The sequence below is a fragment of the Bicyclus anynana genome, chromosome 22 (genome assembly GCF_947172395.1).
Source record: "Bicyclus anynana chromosome 22, ilBicAnyn1.1, whole genome shotgun sequence".
NCBI classification, from domain to species: domain Eukaryota; kingdom Metazoa; phylum Arthropoda; class Insecta; order Lepidoptera; family Nymphalidae; genus Bicyclus; species Bicyclus anynana.
This window is the reverse complement of record NC_069104.1, coordinates 12,687,686-12,708,426: the sequence shown is the minus strand read 5'-3', so window position 1 is coordinate 12,708,426 and position 20,741 is coordinate 12,687,686. Positions and strand designations below refer to the sequence as shown.

The following is a 20,741-nucleotide window of genomic DNA, read 5'->3' as shown; positions in this document are numbered from 1 at the left end:
TCTTCTTGAATATAATTTTCATGTACATAATACAGCAAAATCCCCTAAATGTGTATACGCCTGTCAAACGTTTGGCTATGTACTTACGTTGTACAAACGATCTGAAAAAACTGTATAAAAAGCTCATTGAAAGAAGCACGTCGGAAGGGCGCCTTATTCTATTTGTTTAGGACTGAGCACATTTGGCGGGCCTAATATGGCTCCCTTCTGACATTTATATGGAAGTAAGGATATATTCTTAATATAATTATTGCGAAATCTTATTATACAGGGTCGTCGTTATCAACCCATATTCGGCTCACTGCTGAGCTCGAGTCAGAATGATAGGGGTTAGGCCAATAATCCACCACGCTGGCCCAATATGGATTGGCAGACTTCACACACGCAGAGAATTAAGAAAATTCTCTGGAATGCAGGTTTCCTCACGGCTCACGATGTTTTCCTTCACCTGATATTTAATTTCTTAAAATGCACACAACTGAAAAGTTGGAGATGCATGCCCCGGACCAGATTCGAATCCACACCCTCCGGAATCGGAGACAGAGCTCATATCCACTATCACGGCTCTGTTATACATAAAATATATAAAACACTATTAAAAACTTATAAAAAACAATTCAACCCTCCCGCTGCGGGACATTTGAGTGCCCAAGCAACCGGTGGTCAGGGCTCCAGAGTGAGGAACCTCCTCACAATACGCGCCGTCTCAAGAATCACTGCCTTTTGTATCCGACTCTTGATCCAACAGTTAAGTGAAAGCTTCTTAAGGTGTGTTGGTCGAAGATTTTTGCTAGAAGACTTCCTAATATAATTATTGAGAAATCTTATTATACAGTACAGTCTCGGGAGTATTTTCCATAACTACTTCAAAGTGTTGACAAGTCCACTTAAGAGCCGAACTGCGTAACTATTTTTTATTTAACTAAATAAAAATTGTTTTTTATGTTTTTATACAAAGCAATTAAAATAGTTCCGACTTCACACGCGTGGAAGCATTTAGCATTTCACAATCCTGCGAGATCCATAGATTTCTACGAGAAAAAGCCTATATTTTGTTTAATTTCTCTATATTCCGTCAAAGTTCCATCAAAAGCCGTTATTTTTTTATTTATTTATTCATTATTCTACAAAATACATATTTAAATTAAGCATAACCATAATGCAACACAAACCACAGTTGGAAATATTGTTGCAAAGATTATCCCTGACAAATAGACCGACAGACAAACAAAAATTTAAAAAGATTGAATTTTAATTTTTTGTCTTTTACAGACAGACAGACAGTAATTTTTTTATATGTATTGACTAAAAAAACCTCATAAGAAGGCTCAGAGTCACTCAGCGATGGAGACAGTTATGTTCGTGATCTGCATGATCTATTCAGAAATAAAGAGTTCTAAATTAAAAAAAAGTATATCACAAAAATCTTCATTAAATAAAAAAAAATGTCGAACGATAATACAGGATGTTGTTTTTTCAAAGTATAAGAGTTTTAATTAAAGTAAAGTCGGAGGTTTATCTGCAGGTTTACGAGGGCCGGTGGGATTGATTCAAATCGGCGGCGGAGGCTGTAAAACTTGACGTTTCATTCTTGAATACAAATGTACTTTTAATTTTCGCCGCGGGCCACGACTGCAGAAGCGACTATATAATTTTTAATAAGATTTTTTTTTATTTAATTAAGACTTTTTTTCATAATGAATTGATTGAAATGAATTGTTACTATGAAACATTTTATTTTATTTATTTATTTGGTCCACCAGTAACTGTTACAGCATTTACACAATTACAATCTAAAAAACACAAACACAAGGCTCTGCACAATCAAATGAACGTCGACACGGCATGCTCATTTCCGTAATATTAAAATAAATTAACGATTACACAAAATCAACATTGCGCTACATCTCCTTCGTATTTATAAGATTTATTAATCTGGTATAAGTGGTATTTTTAGAGAAGAACACCAAAATAATTATATTTTAATATAAATTTAATTTTAATATTTAATTGTGCATTGTTGAGAAATTTATTTCAAATTTCCACAGCGGGAGGGTAATTTTTTTTTTTATAAATTTTTAATAGTGTTTTACATTATGTTTTAGATTTAATTAACAACAAAAATTTAGAAAAAATTTGAAATTTAATAGTTATAAACGTCAAACTTCGTCAAATCATCACATGACCTTAACTAATTCGTAGTAGGAATTATTAGAATTTTAAATATCATCAAGTTCGTGGCCACGCGCAGTGTTTTCCGTGTACATTTCGCCGGCTCTCGTCCGGGTCGTGACGTCACGACTGATGCAATTCCGCGCGCGCCGGAACACCCTGTACAAAGCACCCAATAAACTATTTCTTTACTTTACAGTCTCGCTTGTTTTTATTTGATTTACAATGTCGTTGAGTGACGCAATTTTTACTTTATACTAATCAATACTTATAATAAATCTGTAGAGAGGACAATTCTGTACATGGAATCTATTTCCAAAGTAACTGTTAGAGGGTTATTAGTGATCGATGCTGATGGCAAAAACGCAATCAGTAAAAAAAAAAAAAAGTAAAAGGGTGAAGGAAAAATATCCTGAGAAAACCTGCATCTCAGAGAATTTTCATAATTCTCTGCGTGTGGAGTATGCCAATCCGCATTGGGCCAGCGTGATGGACTATTAGCCTAACCCCTCTGAGAGGAGACTCGAGCTCAGCAGTGAGCCGAATATGGGTTGACAATGATGATCATGATATGTTTTTTAATATATATAAGCACGTTAAGCCGTAGTGCAGGTTGCGTTAACCTCAGTTTACTATTTAACCATTCGCGGTTATGTGTGGCGAGGCGGGAGTTAGCAGGAGCTGATATCGATACATAGCCGGTGTTGTGGCGTAAATAAACCATGAGCCGACGCACCTGGCCGCGGCACAGACGCTGGGGAAATGCGCCTACATCACACTAACAATATAAAGACCAAAGCTTGTGTGTAAAGGCGGAATCATATTTGTCTGACGTGTCGTGTGTTGTGACATGTCGTGATGGCTTGATCTTGATGTGTCGCATACAAAATGTATGACGCGTCACGACACGACAAATATAGTTTCACCTTAATAATTCAAATACACAAGTGCACATAAGACGAAAAACAAAAGTTATAGATTCCTTACAATATGCTCTAAAGCAGAAGTGGAGGTGGGCAGGTCATATAGCAAGATACACGGACAAAAAATTGACTTTTTAAGACAACTGTATGGGAAGGACCAACTGCAAAAAGGAGAAGAGGGCGCCCCAAAAAAAGGTGGATAGATGATATACGAACAATAGCAGGAAATGAATGGATAAAGAAAGCTAAAGACAGAGAGGTCTGGAAAAAGCTGAAGGAGGCCTTTACCCGAGAAGGGGTTCCGATCAGTGGTAACGAAGAAAGCGACAACAATTAATATATTAATGTATTTTTTTGTTTAAATATTAGGTTAGTGATTAAGTTTAAAAATTGCTTGTGCTATATGTGTATTTTAGTTGTATTGGAAATAAACAGGCTTATTATTAATTGATTATGAAACACGGCTAAAACTCACGTGATATTACGTCGGAGTATGCCCGACTAGTTTCGAACCCATACGGGGCCCTTAGTCATGAGCTGGTTCTTGCATCGCGGCACGATCCAAACTGAGTTTGGATCGAAACTAGTCGGGCATACTCCGACGTAATATCACGTGAGTTTTAGCCGTGTTTCATAATCAATTAATATGAATAACACTCACGATAGTTTAAATTCTAAAAAGGCTTATTATTATAATTATAATATAAAGGCCAAAGCTTGTGTGTAAGGGGGCGGAATTATATTTGTCTGACGTGTCGTGTCGTGACGTATCAGAACAGAATCGGTATCATATATTTTGTATGGCAACGTTTGCACTTATTTTTTGTGACGTGTCGTGGTGGCTTCTGACGTGTCGCATCAGACCCGATACTGGTACGCGTCAGAGCGGCGGGTTGCGGGAACGCCATCATGACACGTAAGATTAATCTCCCCACCCCTTTCGGTTTCTACAGGACATCGTAGCGGAACGCTAAATCACTTCGCGGTACGTGTTTGCCGGTAGAGTCACAAACTAGCCACGGCTGAAGCCTTCCACCAACCAGACCTGGACCAATTATGAAAACCTCACTCGGTCCAGCCAGGGATCGAACTCAAGACCTCCGTCTTGTAAATCCACCGCACACACCACTGCGCCACGGAGGCCGCCGAGGCAACTGTATTTCAGTATCATAATCTATTTCTATTTTCTTGTAATCCACAGACGAAAACCCCCTGCGCCTGTACAATCGATCGGCTCATTACAATCCGCATCCTGTAATCGCTAACGCGGTGCAACTAATCTGTTCAACTACACACACAAATGTGCACTCTCTAATGTATCCCATTAGGTCCAATTTCCTTTGTACGCTCATTGTAAATTATTGCTGTACTATTCTGTAAAATTGGCCATTACTGAATACAAAACAAGAAAGCTTTTGAAAATAGAATTTTATTTTTCAATTAATTATTTAAACAATTCTGAAGTCTTGGCGGTAGGGGTATTGATTTTAGATGGAGGGTAATGTCTGAATTAGTAGGTAATTCAGGTAATTTCTCAACATCAAGTACTAAGCTACTAAGAAAAAGTTCAAGCCGGGACTCGAATCTGGGACCTTCAAGATCTGAAGCCGCATATGCCTGGTCGTTGAACCAGTAGTTTGTTTTTTCAAATATTCATCCCATGCCAATTATACCTACTAGTTTGTACACGATATAATGCGGAAATGCCTACTAGGCTTGTTCAACATTGGCGATAGGTAACTAGCTAGCCACGGCCGAAACCACTTTCAATGAAACTAAAGGCTGGTACTGATGGTGAGCAAATTATAGATGTAAAATACGCCACCTATAATCGATGTTAAACAATTATTTTATAAAGTACCTACCCTAGTTAAATAAGTTATCCATGTCTCTGTTGACCACATTAGTCCAACATGCGGGGGTCGAACCCCTAGACCTTTCAAAAGTGATGGTCCATTTCCGGTCCACTCTTGTACACTGTATCATTAAAATTTTAAAAATACAAGGATATTATTAAAATCTAAATACTTGAATGAATCTAACTAAATAAAAAGAAATAAATAAAATTAAAACCCAAGTTTTCGAGTTATATCAAGATGGCGTCCTTAAAGCAACTATGACATGACAATTGACAGCAAACGTCAAATCGACTACTGCATTGAAAACGTCATCATTCCGCCATTATTACCTATAATAATGTTACATTTTTTGGGAGAGAATGAATATTATTTGTAAAGAATTAAAGTAAATTCGAAGTTTGTGTAATCAAAAATAGTTGAAAAAAATATTTTATTTTATTTCCGCCAGGGTACAATGACTGAACCTAGGCTCCATACATTTTTGGACCATCTCCTTTATGGCCAGCCATGAACTATTGAAACATCGACAAACGTGATATATTTCCATCCCCTCAAGGAAGTAGTAGTAGGTACACAGGTAGCATATATTTGCAAATTATCATCAATCAATCAATCGGATCTGTTGATTGATTGAATAACTTCATACGTAAGCAGGCTAATCAATCACAGGTACAGTCGGCGTCGTAAATCTCTAAGATGCCGAAGCAAAGTATCATCATAATCATTTTTCTATTTTAACAACCCACTACAAGGCTGAGCTTCTATCCCAATTGAAACGGAATATGGAGCTTAGACCCACCAAGCTGTTCCAATGCGGGTAGGCGGGCTTCAGGTGATAATGTTGAATTTTTTAATCGCCTTGACTAGGACCGATGGCTTATCATGCCATCCGAGAAGTGCGATTTAAATTGAACATAGTGTGACGGAAATGCGGTAGAGGAAACACCTCGAGCAGGTCCCAGGACTTGTGACCTTGAGAGTAGGTGCAAAATTCATAAACACTCATTTTCCCTGGCCGACATGTTCTCCATGCCTACACTTAACAACTTGTGATAAACAATAATTACAACACAAAATCACTAACGCGACCGGCAGCGTGACGGTATTTACGCTGCCTAACAAACAACTGATCGCAAATCATCATACCTCTTATTTATACCAACACTGATACCCCCCCTCCACAATAACATAATTAATGTTAATACCACCTGTAATCGAGGAACTTGTAACAATAGGTCAAAGAACCAATAGTTAGGAGTCCCAAGGTGCTGGTATCCCCGCATCTGTAAGTGCAGTGTTTGTTTGTTATATATATAATGCATGTATCTGAAAATAAATTGATTGATTAATTGATTTTTTTGATTTGACCACTGGTCCTCGTAAAAAGCGCATCTGACTTATATCCTATTGTACTGTCTGAAAATGGTAAATATTTGTAGAATTGTACATCTTGAGATATTTATTTCTTCATGATCTTCAAAAATAGATATTAATAATAATTAATTAAAGTTCGAAATTACCCAAATTTATTATTATTATTACCATGAATTTAAAACTCTCACGCCCGGTACAATAAATATATATAAAAATCCAAAGAGAAAATAAATAAACTTATTTAAATACGCAAAATAAATAAACTCAAACACTACATAAATACATATATGCGATTATTATTAATTAAAACATAGCGTATTTAACAAACAAAAACAAAAAAAAAAAAAACTTTTTAATGTAATGATGTAGTTACTTACTAATTAATTTCCGTTTCATATTAATGAACTTATGTTATTTTTCATATCACTGAATAAAAATTTAATCATAGAGCAAAAGTTTTGCTAGCAAGTTGAAACTTTTCAGCGAAGTATATCGATTGCAATGATAATGCGGGCGGCGGAGTTACGATCGATTCGTATCGAACACTTTGCGCTCGCCGTTACCGTTAGTTCCGCGTATCTCCACTCCTTACCGACCTTGCGACCTGCCTTGTTCCCTGCCCTCGTAAAAAAGCGTATGTGACTTTGGTACTGTTTGTTATATTCAAATGTGTCAGACGATAAATATTTATTGCATTGTATTTCTCGATAAACTTCTGTATGATCTTCAAAAATAGATTCAAAGAAGTCATAAATTGTCATGATACTGCAAGATGAAAAGATCAAAATTAGTTGATTAATGACTGTTCTTTTGTAGTATTATCTTACAAAAGTTTCAATTGTAATTTTTGACTTGTTAATTAAGTTCTATTCAAAGTTTTTAAATAATTTTCTTTGTTTAAATTCATATATAGAGTAAAAACTTTTACTTGAAAGTTAAAATTCTTCAGCACAGTATGTCGATTGCAATGATAATGCGGGCGGCGGAGTTACGTTCGATTCCTATCGCACACTTTTCGCTCGCCGCTCTGTGCCGCTACCATTAGTTGCGATGTTCCGCGTATCTACTCCTTAATGACCTTGCGACCTGCATTGTTCCCTGCCCTCGTAAAAAAGCGTATGTGACTTTGAGACTGTTTGTTACAAGTTCAAAATTATAAAAAGAAATCTCGTATTATTAATTGATCAAATCTGTTGGACATAGATACGCTTTGAAAGGACTTCTAAGCACCACGGTCACGAACCGCCAGCATCCAGCGACTCCCTGCGACCCGCTGGATATAATCGACCCACCTAATGGGGGTTCGGCCAACACTAAAATCCGGAAATTACGAGTATGTTTAATTTAATTATTATTAATTACTAGCGGACGCCCGCGACTTCGTCCGCGTGGAATTTACTTTTTCACAAATCAATGGTTTTTTTCGAGTTAAAGAGTAGTTAGTTTAAAATTCGATTCGATTCAGTAGCCGAGGCGTGAAAGAGTAACAAACACTCATACCATTAAAATCATAAGGTTTTCGTAAATTTCGTGAATCCAAGGATTTTTCGGGATAAAAAGTAGCCTATATGTTAATTCAGAGTAAAATATATTTCCATTCCAAATTTCAATCAAACTTATGCGTTTATAATTAGGACACATTTTGTAATACGTAATATGTAATTACTTACTACCTACGAGTACGAATAGGTAGGTACTTACCTACATTCGTAACATTACTAGTAAATGGAACTGAATAACCTTCCACAATAACCTTCAACAGTTAATTTTTCGTAGAATAAAAGAAAAGTATTACCATTTAAATAATAAAACAAGTTCGCTTGGGCCGGGGAATATTCCACTAATACCTAGATTATTAAGACTACGAGAAAAAAAAACTAATTCAAAGAAAAAAATATTCTTTCATGTCAAAACGACGTGAATAATAAAACCGTACACAGGTGGTCCGCCGGCAATCGATGTATAATTACAGATGCGCCTTTCTTTGTAGACATCGCCTATTGTAGGAGAATAAAGTATTCAGACGGAAATCCAATATTTCCGTTTTCATTCGTAGACTGTTTACTTGGTTTATTTATAACTACAGTAGAACCCGCTTAAAGCGATTTCTCGTATAATACGTCATTTTACGCCAGTATTTAGAAATTGAGACATGTTTTCATACATTTCCTAACGTTTAATACGATTCGTCAACCCGTTTAATACGTGTCACACGCGTGTAATTTCAAATGCAACCACTATATTACAACACTAGCGGACGCCGCGCGATTTCACCCGCGTGGTTCCCGTTCCCGTAGAAATATGGGGATAATATAGGATAGCCTATAGCCTTCCTCGATAAATGGGCTATCTATCACTGAAAGAATTTTTCAAATCGGACCAGTAGTTCCTGAGATTAGCGCGTTCAATCAAACAAACAAACAAACAAACTCTTCAGCTTTATAATATTAGTATAGATATAGATCATAACATCATTACATTGCAGGACAAGACTAATATATACATGAATTTCTAAATCTTTTTGAATAAGTGATTAGTTTAAGTAGCATAATTAGGTAGTCTTCACACCAAATACACTAATTTTTATAACGTATGTGTACATTTTAGTCAATATATTTTTCACTATCCCTTACCTATCCCTTTTATTACGCTTTCCCGTCTAAGTCGCGTTTTTAGTTGAGTCCCTACGAAATCGTATTAAACGGGTTCTACTGTATGAATATTGAGCAACTTACTATCATCATCATCATCATCATCATATCAGCCGATGGACGATGGAGGACTTCCAAACATCACGATACTGAGCCACCTACATCCAGCGAATCCCTGCGACTCGCTTGATGTCGTCAGTCCACCTGGTGGGGGGTCGGCCAACACTGCGCTTACTAGTGCGGGGTCGCTATTCCAGCACTTTTGGACCCCAACGTCCATCGGCTCTTCGAACTATGTGCCCCGCCCATTGCCACTTCAGCTTCGCAACTCGTTGAGCTATGTCGGTGACTTTGGTTCTTCTGCGGATCTCCTCATTTCTGATTCGATCACGCAAAGATACTCCTAACATAGCTCGTTCCATCGCCCGCTGTGTGATTCTGAGCCTTCTTATGAGGCCCATAGTTAGCGACCAAGTCTCGGAACCATAGGTCATCACTGGCAACACGCACTGTTCGAAGACTTTTGTCTTCAGGCACTGAGGAATTTCAGACGAAAAGATGTCGCGAAGTTTCCCGAATGCAGCCCAGCCGAGTTGGATTCGACGGTTTACCTCTTTCTCGAAATTGGACCTACCTAACTGGATCATATGTCCTAGGTATATGTATTCGTCTACAATTTCGAGTGCAGCGTTCTCAACTCACTATATTGCAAGCTATTTAATTTATCTTGCCATGTTAGTATGTATCAGTCCTATGTTTATTCATATTAATAGCAGACGCCCTCGGCCCTTCGTTACAGCCCCTGTAGCCAAGTGGCACGATTCTACAATCGCAAACGCTTCGAAACTAGAAAAATGATACAGGCCCCCTCCAAGAACTACGCCACTGATGAAAATTCTAAAATAAATATAAAAAATTACAATCGACTTCAGGACATAAACATACCCACAAAACTAAAAAGCTATAAAATACATTATTATATTTTCTACCTACTGATCACTTTAATGTAGGTGCCAAGCTCGTATAGTGTTATATTTATTATATACCAAATAACTAACAACACATAACACCAAATAATTTCCGGGGATATGTTTTTAAGAGTAATTGAATAGTGGATGTAACTATAAAAAAGACAAACTATTACAAAAATGCTTTATTAAACAAAACAATTACAAGCTGTTTACATTTTATTACAATGTTAAAGTTCTTATTGGAATAAAGAAAAAGTTAAAAATTCCATTTCCGTTTTGGAACCTTTAGGGGGATCGTTGCTTGTAAGGCTTCGACTTAGCACTGGCTAGAATGAAGGTCCTGGATATAATGAATCTGCAGAAATGCCACCCATGGGAGGCCAGCTCATGCTAGGGTGTTCAATATACGCGCTGGGAGCCGCGTACACTGCGTACAGGCACGCCACCAGAGCGACGCAGAACAGCAGCTGGGGACAACGACAATATCAACTCAGCCAGGCCACCATTAATAAACGAAGTTTTAAAATCGGCAGTCGTGCGGTAGTCGTGCGGTAATCGTGCGGCTATCGTGCGGTAATCGTGCAGCTATCGTGCGGCAGCGGTGTGGGTGCGGGTGCAGCCTACTGCTGATTGCTGTAGTGCAGTGATTCCCAAAGTGATCTATATCGATCCCTAGGGGTCTATGACAACCTGCGAGGGGTCTACGTCAGCGTGAAGTGAAAATGGGAGTATATAATAGAATAGTGGATCTCAACATGTACACTGATTGTACTTACTTACATCATACATGTTTATTTGTTTATGTTACGTATATTTTACATAACTGATACAAAATATGATTTTGAGTATTTTTAATTTAAATTCAATTAATAAATTAACATGTGTTTTTACTTTAAGTTTTTAACTCTAAACTTCACTACAGTTAGAAATTTACAGGAAATCAATATCAGGTAAGTAGGGGGTCTACCCAACACGGAAATTGTTCGTTTTCTTGTTCGTCAAGCTTGTTGGTAACAGAAAAAAATAATAATACAGCTTCCAATGTTACTTCGCCAATTTGGTACACCGGCGAACAATTTTCCCTAGAAGAGTGATAAAAAAATGTATTTTTTCTTTAAAAACGTACTTTTACTAAGCCAATTATTTAACTAGATACTTATTTATACATCATATTATCATCTCCATATACTACACGGGGGTATAGGTAATAAATAATAAATAACATATTTAAATAAAATATTTACTTACGATTTTCATTATGGCAGAGAGAAGTCAATTGATAACTTTTTAGAGCACAACGAGTATTTATACTATAAATGATTAGTGATACATCTTAGATACATAGATTATATATAGGTGTCAAAGTGATACATATTATGATATCAATTATTTTATCTGATTTTAATTGATTTCTGATTGTTAATGCCCTTTAATAATCGTTAAATAAATTAACATGATTATACATCGTGCTATTTTCCTTAATCTACGAATGGTTACGACGATGTAAACTTAACTAGTACTAATGATTTAAACATATTTCGTGGTTGTTCATTATGAATATTATTTAAACGGGTGCATACCACGATAAAACGACGCGAATTAGCGAATACCTACCAACCTTTATCTGAAAAGAAACCGACCATTTTGGGACCAGCACGTTACAGAAAAAAAAATTAAGGTAAATTTTTCATTTTAGTAATTAAAATCACCAAAAATAATTAGAATTGATAGTTTTTAACATTTTTTGGAAATGTGTTTTTGAAATCGTGCATTTTATAATGTAGATATATCATATCTTAATATATCTTAATTATGCAACTTTCAATAAAACTGCAATTAAACCAGTCTAATTAACTGATATTATTATTTATTATGATACTAATTTGGACACAGTAACAGTTCATTCATTAGATTTAGGCCCATTAATGTATGAAAAATGGTCGATTTCCTTTGTTAACGTTACCCAGTTCGGACTACTTTATTGTTTTAGTCGGGAGCCAACGATTTTTGGTTTTACCGCCCAAAAATCGTTTGTACTCGGCTGGATTACTGGAGTAGTGCGAACTAGACCTTATCTGTATCCTTAGTGGATGCTGTGACAACCAATAAGTGGGTCTGCAATAATTGCCGTAACTTATATATTTCTTTATATTTTATTGTAAGATTTTATTGTAACCTATTGGTGTCCTGTTTAAAATAAATAAATAAATAACGTTTTTATAGTATTTGTTAAAGGTATAAAGAGGTGTGAATAGTAACTAAAGTGCACAGATGCCAGGTGGTCTCCAAGAAATCGATGTATAATAACTAACGCGACATTCTTTGTAGAGCTCCATTAGACGTATAAAATATTCAGTGCTTGCTAATATTAGACTTCACTCCTTTGTTCAGCAGTTCTAAAATAGCCAAGAGATAACGAGATTATTCTTACTGCTCATCTATTTAAAAACGAAAAATCACTGCTAGTTTATTGCTGGCTGGAAGACTCAAAGTCGAATGGCATATACCTTGCAAGCACTTTTAAATCGTCAGGTTATGTTAGGTACCTATATGTCATTATGGGGATAAGTCAAGTCGAATTCAATGCGAGTTGGAAGCTTATGATGACTTTGTTAAATTCGTTGTCTCTTTTACTACTCTCAAATGTTATAGAGACGGCGCGTATTGTGAGGAGGTTCCTCACTCGGGAGATCTGTCTGCCGATTACTTGGGCACTCAAAATGTCCCGCAGCGGAAGTGTTGAATTTTTTTTATAATAGTGTTTCATGTATTTTATAATTTAAGAAGAATGAGAGAAAATTGCCAGTACCGAGGCACGGAGGAGTAACTTCCTTACTCCCAAATTCAAAATAGGCTAAATTTATTATGAAAATTACAATCCATCCTTTCAACTATCACGAACTCAATTCAATCGAACAAAACTAGGAAAATGCTCTCAGTTTGAGCAAAACTTTCGTATTTTAATCAGCAGTGGAGTTATAAACATCGGTGCAGACGTGAAGCTATTACGTGTGACATGCATTGTGTGAGCAGCTGTGCTCCTAATGCCGCAAATACCTGCAATACGACGCGACGGGCACGACGCGTTCCTATTGAATGGTGCGCCATTTTGAAAATAGTTTTATTGTAAATAGTATTGATAAATATACTTGAGTGTATATGTTATGTGTATTTCAAACAAATTCGGGATTGTACGAGTATTTCTTTTAGTATATAATAGTTGGTGGAACTAGCCGAGGTTCCACTTGATGTTGAGTGGAAAGCTATTGCCTATAACGAAGCAACACTACACTAGTTCTACGCTTGGAATGTGTCGTATAATACACCTTCCTGTGTCTATGAACCTGAGAAGGACTGGGTCAATAAAAAAATTAATTATTTATTTATTTGCTTTAAAAGCAATACTGCTTAGAAGCAGAAACTACCACATATTATTTACCTAGCTGAGCCTTGTCACAAAAAGCTTCTACTACTAAAATTACAATCCAGTAGCTTTTTACCGTTATATTGTCACTTGAATTAAATCGAACAGTGAGGAAAATACGCTGAAATGGGGAAAACTTTCGTATTTTAATCAGCGGTGGAGTTATAAACATCGGTGCACACGTGAAGCTATTACGTGTGACATGCATTGTGTGAGCAGCTGTGCGCCTAATGCCGCAAATACCTGCAATACGACGCGACGGGCACGACGCGCTGTTGCTATTGAATGGTGCGCCATTTTGAAAATAGTTTTATTGTAAGTAGTATTGATAAATATACTTGAGTGTATATGTTATGTGTATTTCAAACAAATTCGGGATTGTACGAGTATTTCTTTTAGTATATAATAGTTGGTGGAACTAGCCGAGGTTCCACTTGATGTTGAGTGGAAAGCTATTGCCTATAACGAAGGCATTGCGTTGCATCATAACGAAGCAACACTACACTAGTTCTACGCTTGGAATGTGTCGTATAATACACCTTCCTGTGTCTATTAACCTGAGAAGGACTGGATCAATAATAATAATAATAATTTATTTATTTTCTTTAAAAGCAATACTGCTTAGAAGCAGAAACTACCACATATTATTTACCTAGCTGAGCCTTGTCCCAAAAAGCTTCTACTACTAAAATTACAATCCAGTAGCTTTTTACAGTTATATTGTCACTTGAATTAAATCGAACAGTGAGGAAAATACACTCAAATGTGGAAAACTTTTGTATTTTAATCAGCAGTGGAGTTATAAACATCGGTGCACACGTGAAGCTATTACGTGTGACATGCATTGTGTGAGCAGCTGTGCTCCTAATGCCGCAAATACCTGCAATACGACGCGACGGGCACGACGCATTCCTATTGAATGGTGCGCCATTTTGAAAATAGTATTACTGTAAATTATATATTTAAAACGATATTATAGGTACATACCTAAGAACATTATTAAAGTGAATTTATATGATTTAATGACAAGTTAACCCTTGACTGCGATCTCACCAGATGTTAAGTGACGATACAGTCTAAGATGGAAGTCTAAGGTATAAGTTTAAACTACCTATAAGTTGGCATTTTCTACGCAGCATCGTACCGGAACGCTAAATCGTTTGGCGGTACGTCTTTGCCGGTTGGGTGGTAACTAGCTACGGCCGATGCCTATCACCAGAACAGACCTGTGCCTATTGAGTAATGTAAAGTCCTAATCTGACCCGAGCTGGGAATCAAACCCAGGATCAAGACCGCTTAACAAGTTCTGCCCTAAATGTAAGTATGTAGACTATTCCTAAAATGTCCTAACACTGGCCAACTCTGCCGCACTCGATGTAATCTATGGGAATAAATAAAGTCAAATGAACGTCTGTACACTGACTAGGAACTTTAGATTACAACGAGCGGAAAACAATGCAAGGGTTCCGTATACAGAAATTATTACAAAATTACAAATCGTTTTAATAATAAAATTACTAGTTTACCCGAAAATCATGAGTTTAACTTAAATATAATATAATCTAATAAATAAACTTAAATATAAAATAAAAATAATTAAATATAATCTTATGTCAGAATTTTTTTTCATCATAATAGAAACCAATATGATGATGATGGATGGGCTTCTCGGATATCTATACTAATCATATAAAGCTGAAGAGTTTGTTTGTTTGTTTGGTTGAACGCGCTAATCTCAGGAACCATTGGTCCGATTTGAAAAATATGGGGGGGACCTGTGTCCACCCCAGGATTCTGGGCTACTGATATGGAATTCTATTATGATACTTATTATAATAGACTTGATGTCGGGCCCAGGCCCACCCTAGGAAATAATTCTAGATACGTCAGTGAGTTACATAGATCTTGGCATTCGTGGAACTTTGTTTTGTTCTAACAATGTTTTGTATAACTGGCAAGTACGAGTTTCGAATTCACCGCTATCTTTCTCATTCTATAACATCGATTCCTAAAGTGGTCCAGGTGGACCCCCAGGGGTCTACAGAAATCTCGACGGGGGTCTACGTTGACGTGACATAAAAACGGGGTTCACGATTCGTAAGCGGTGGTCCACGAAAATGTATCTGGGTTCATACCGAATGGGGAGTTTTCTAAATAGAATAATTTTTGAATTGGTTGCTTCCTTGTGCTGTGATTTTTTGCCTGAACAATTTTACTTTTTGTCATCCACAGAATAACCAATTAATTCATTAACTACGTAGTATTTTTTTTTGAAAACTCTTATTTCGTGGTGGCTGTTGATTCAGCTGCAACGAGAATTACCATAGGCGAAACTAATCACACTTTTTGTCTAGTTTTGGCTAGAAATTTAGCAAGGGGTCCACCGGAACCAGTTAAATTAGAAAGTGGTTTACAAGAAAAAACAGTTTGGGAACCTCTGTTCTATAGTATCGTGTTAAATAAAGAGAAATAGAGGTGAATTCGAAACTCGCACTTGCGAGTTATAAAGATATCGCTACAGAATAGTCTAGCAGTATCATATCGGGGTCCTACGTAACCCCAAGACGACGGCGGACGTAAAAGCTCCACGTTGCAATAACAGTTACATGTAGAACTCCAATTAGCAGTTAACAGTTAACCGTTAACGGCTGGCGGCCGCTACACCACCATTAGCTGTTTATGGTGTGAGAAACATCCTCCCACGGACATCTCCTGATAGTTATGGTAACTAGCTTTTTAGGAATCCGTATCCAAAAGTAAAACGGGACCGTATTACTAAGACTCAATTGTACGTACGTCCGTCCGTCTGTCATCAAGTTGTATCTAGTAAAACGTGACAGTTAAATCATTGAAATTGTTACAGATGACGTATTTTTTGCAAGAAATACAAAAAAAACGGTCTATACTGATATTATAAAGCTAAAGTTTCTTTGTTTGCTTGAACGCGCCAATCTCAGGAACTATTGGTCCGATTTGAAAAATTCTTTCAGTGTTAGATAGCCCATTTATCGAGGAAGGCTATAGTTTGCATATTATCCCCGTATTCCTACAGGAACGGGAACCACGCGGGTCAAACCGCGTGGCGTCAGCTTGTAAAATATATATTTAAGCGGGCTTCTATGTTGTGATTTTTTTGTTGTTCTAGATCAAGGTTTCTCAAAGTCGGGTACGCGAACCCCTAGGCGTTCGCCATTCAACGGTAGGGGATTCGTGACAAGATTTTCGTAATGGTGGCTTTATAACTGGAACCAAGTCAGAATTAAGGTTAAAATTGTCCAAAATTAATCCTAACATTGAATCCTTTTGCGACAAGAAACAAAAACTCTCAACACATTAATATTACAAAGACATTACTTTTGGTACTCAATGTGTTAACTTTTATTTAAAAACCTTATTTTCTTCAACAGTCAAATTATTTTTTTCTTTAGGGTGTTTCATTAGTTACTGCTGTCACTTGGAAATTTTAACAGGGGTTCGTGGCGAAGAAAGTTTGAGAAACCCTGTTCTAGATGATGGTACAAAACTTTCGTACGCGAGTCCAGCTCGCACTTGGCCGGCTAATCTTGATTTACTTTGATTACTTGGGTATTTCCTTACTTGGGTATTTCCTTGGTTTATTTGAATTAACCGAAGTACTTCTTGTTTTTAGATTGCGGTCCGGACAATGCATTGCGATTGCAACCACATTGCGAGAAAGCGGGTTGGTGGGTTTCTTTTGGGGTTCCTTTTTGTTGATTATCCTGCATACTACTACTACTATACAGTACAGTACTATTATTATTAACGCGAAAGTTCGTATGGATGTTTAGATGTTTGTTACTCTTTAACGCCGCTACTTCTGAAGCGATTTGGCTGAAATTTGGAATGAAAATACATTTTACTCTGGATTAACACATTGGCTACGTTTTATCCCGAAAAAAATCCATTGTTTCCCGAGATTTGCGAAAACTGATGATTTTGATGATATGAATGTTTGTTACTCTTTCACGCCTCGACTACTTAAACGAATTAGCTGAAATTTGGTAATGAGATATATTATATTGGATTATTATATTAGATATATTATATTATATTGGATATATGGCATGGATTATCACATAGGCTACTTTTTATCCCGGAAAAATCCATGGTTCCCGCGGGATTTGTGAAAAACTAAATACCACGCGGGCGAAGTTCGCTAGTTATCATATAAACAGCATTTAGAGACTTACAAGTATCATAAATTGTACGCAAGTCACAAATATGATAGGACAACCCCCAAATTCTGTATGACAGAGAATCTGGGGCCAGGAAATAATCGGTCCATTTAGGTTCATATTTTAGTTAGCGACGACTCGAGTCGGATATATTAGGGGCGGTTTCAACGAGATGGGTCTTCCTGATAGGACTCTGCAGTGTTCCGCAGACCATTAGACATAAGGGGAGGTTGATGACCTATCTATAAGTACTAATATTATAAAGAGGTAAAGTATTGTATGGCGTCATCGATATAAATCGTTAGATGGGCCGCTCGTGAACTATCGTGAGTGTTATTCATATTAATCGATTATGAAACACGGCTAAAACTCACGTGATATTAGGTCGGAGTATGCCCGACTAGTTTCGAACCTATACGGGGCCCTTAGACATGAGCTGGTTCTTGCATCGCGGCACGATCCAAACTGCGAAGCGGATGTGCGACGCGCCGCTGCTCGCATTGCGCGCTGGGAGAGTTGATGGGGAGTGAAGGTTCCGTTACACTCGAAATTAGTCGGGCATACTCCGACCTAATATCACGTGAGTTTTAGCCGTGTTTCATAATCGATTAATAAGAACGCACAATGTTATGTCATTACTCAAGGAGGTGCAGGCGCACATCTTGTCTTAGTAATCAACAAGCGCATGCTGTGAGTGGACGTGGACTTAAAAAATCATTTTACTGTATTCTTGTTTAATCCCTTATTCATCCGTCGTGTTCTATTTGGAATGTACACGAATAAAGCGAAAGGCGTCACTTTCCATGCGTAAGTATTTGTAAACAATTTAATTTGATTTTTTTTTTATTCTTTACAAGTTAGCCCTTGACTACAATCTCACCTGATGGTAAGTGATGATGCAATCTAAGATAGAAGCGGGCAAACTTGTTAGGAGGAGGATGAAAATTCACACCCCTTTTGGTTTCTACACGACATCGTACCGAAACGCTAAATCGCTTGGCGGTAAGTCTTTGTCGGTAGGGTGATAACTAGCCACGGCCAAAGCCTCCCGCCAGCCAGACCTGGACCAATTAAGAAAACCTCAATCGGCCCAGCTGGGGATCGAACCCAAGATTTATTTTAAACACTGTCAATGTCTAGGCTATAAACAGTGTTAAGGATTATAAGGCTTGAACTGGGTGTTGAACTGCACTACTCTCGGACCGACGCGTTTGGAACCCTCGTAAATTTAATTTTAACTTTTCGAGTTTAATCAGGTACCACCATTAAATCATGACATAACTTGACTTTTCAAAAGTGCTTGTAAAGTAAATACCTACATTTGAATTTGAATTTCAGTTTATATTTCATCCCCTTCTCTCACGGGAATGAGAACTACGCGGGTTTTTTTTTTTATTTTTTTTATTGATAAGATATAACAATTATTTTACATATCGATACTCTCCCCAAACTGTACAGGCAGTTTGTTGGCTAGTTGACGCTCATTATTACATTATATTATATATTACATTATATTATATTAGTTATTAGGGTGAAACCACATAGCCTCTTATATAATTACATAATAAATCACTATACTAGGAAGTCTTTACCGAAGATAATCTCAGTTTGTAGTGTTAATATTTCAAGTAAACGCTACCTGAAAATTGAGAAAATCCAGATTTATTCTCGTTCAAGTTTAAACATGTAATTAACCATCTGCTAACAGGCGAGCGTCGTAAATCTCGCGCGCTTCGCGACTGCAGATTAGCTAATCTTTAGTCTGCGACGTGACCTAGTACACTGGCGAAATTATAAATGATAGCATGCCTTACCTTACCTGGTGTTTAGGTTACTTGACTGGGTGAGATAAACTGAGAACCATAAAGGAAAAATGTTTTTTTTTTATTCATTATATACCCTTGACTACAATCTCACCTGATGGTAAGTGATGATGCAATCTAAGATGGAAGCGGGCTAACTTGTTAGGAGGAGGATGAATCCACACCCCATTCGGTTTCTACAAGACATCGTACCGGAAAATCGCTAAATCGCTTGGCGGTGCGTCTTTGTCGGTACGGTGGTAACTAGCCTCCCACCAGCCAGACCTGGACCAATTAAAGAAAACCTCAATTGGCTCAACTGGGGATCGAACCCAGGACCTCCGTCTTGTAAATCCACCACGCATACCACTGCGCCACGGAGGACGTCAAAAATACTGAAAATAAATTAGCTTTTTCACAAATAGTTTTTTGTCACTGTTATTTTGACGGCATCCGTGGTGTATTGTTTTTTATGCTTTGACAATTTTAGTCCAGTAATTTTAGGCATTTTAAACCCCAATCTGGGGGAAAAGGTTAAAAGGTTACGAAAATCAGTTTTTCGCAAATGTTTTACTCGTAGATCAATAGAGGTCATTATAAAAATTATTCCTTATAATATTGTCTACAAAAAATTTCTCTTGCAGTTTTCTGAAAAAATTAATTAATTTTTGTAAAAAATTAATTACACCGTAATAAAGGTCAGCCGTGATAGTCCAGTGTATATGACCTCTGCCTTCGATTCCGGAGGGTGTATTCGAATCCGGTCCGGGGCATGCACCTCCAATTTCCAGTAGTGTGCATTTTAAGAAATTAAATATCAAGTGTCTCAAACGATGAAGGGAAACATCGTGAGGAAACCTGCATACCAGAGAATTATGAAAATTCTCTGCGTGTGTGAAATCTGCTAATCCGCATTGGGCCAGCGTGGTGGACGATTGGTATGATGAAACCCCAATCTGAAGAAGAGAATCAAATGCGATGGAAGCGGGCTAACTTGTTAGGAGGAGGATGAAAATCTACACCCCTTTCGGTTTCTACACGACATTATACCGGAACGCTAAATCAATCGCTAAACTGGTCTTTGTCGACAGGGTGGTAACTAGCCACGGGCGAAGCCAAATGTATTTCAAATTAAATACATGTTGGTGCCAATAATAATAATCGATACACTTCATTCACATTAATATGTATATCTGGACACTTAATGGTTACAACGCTTTCAGTAAAGCATATGAAGTCAGGAAATAATTTGCTCGTTTCGTCCCATATTTCAGTTTGGGACGCCATCTGTCGGACATATTAGGCGCTGCCGAGATGGGTCCGCCGATAGGCTCTGCGGCGATTTGTGCCGATTTGTGGCCATTTATAG

General features: G+C 37.3%; 1 long non-coding RNA gene across 1 annotated transcript; it reads right to left on the bottom strand.

Moving 5' to 3' along the window:
* Positions 1-10,117: 10,117 nt before the first annotated feature.
* LOC128199348 (uncharacterized) lies at positions 10,118-13,171 on the bottom strand. Its single transcript, XR_008251997.1, has 2 exons — positions 11,199-13,171; positions 10,118-10,417 (listed from the first exon to the last, which is right to left on the bottom strand). It is a non-coding gene; the product is annotated as an uncharacterized LOC128199348 (long non-coding RNA).
* Between the last annotated feature and the right edge of the window lie 7,570 nt (positions 13,172-20,741).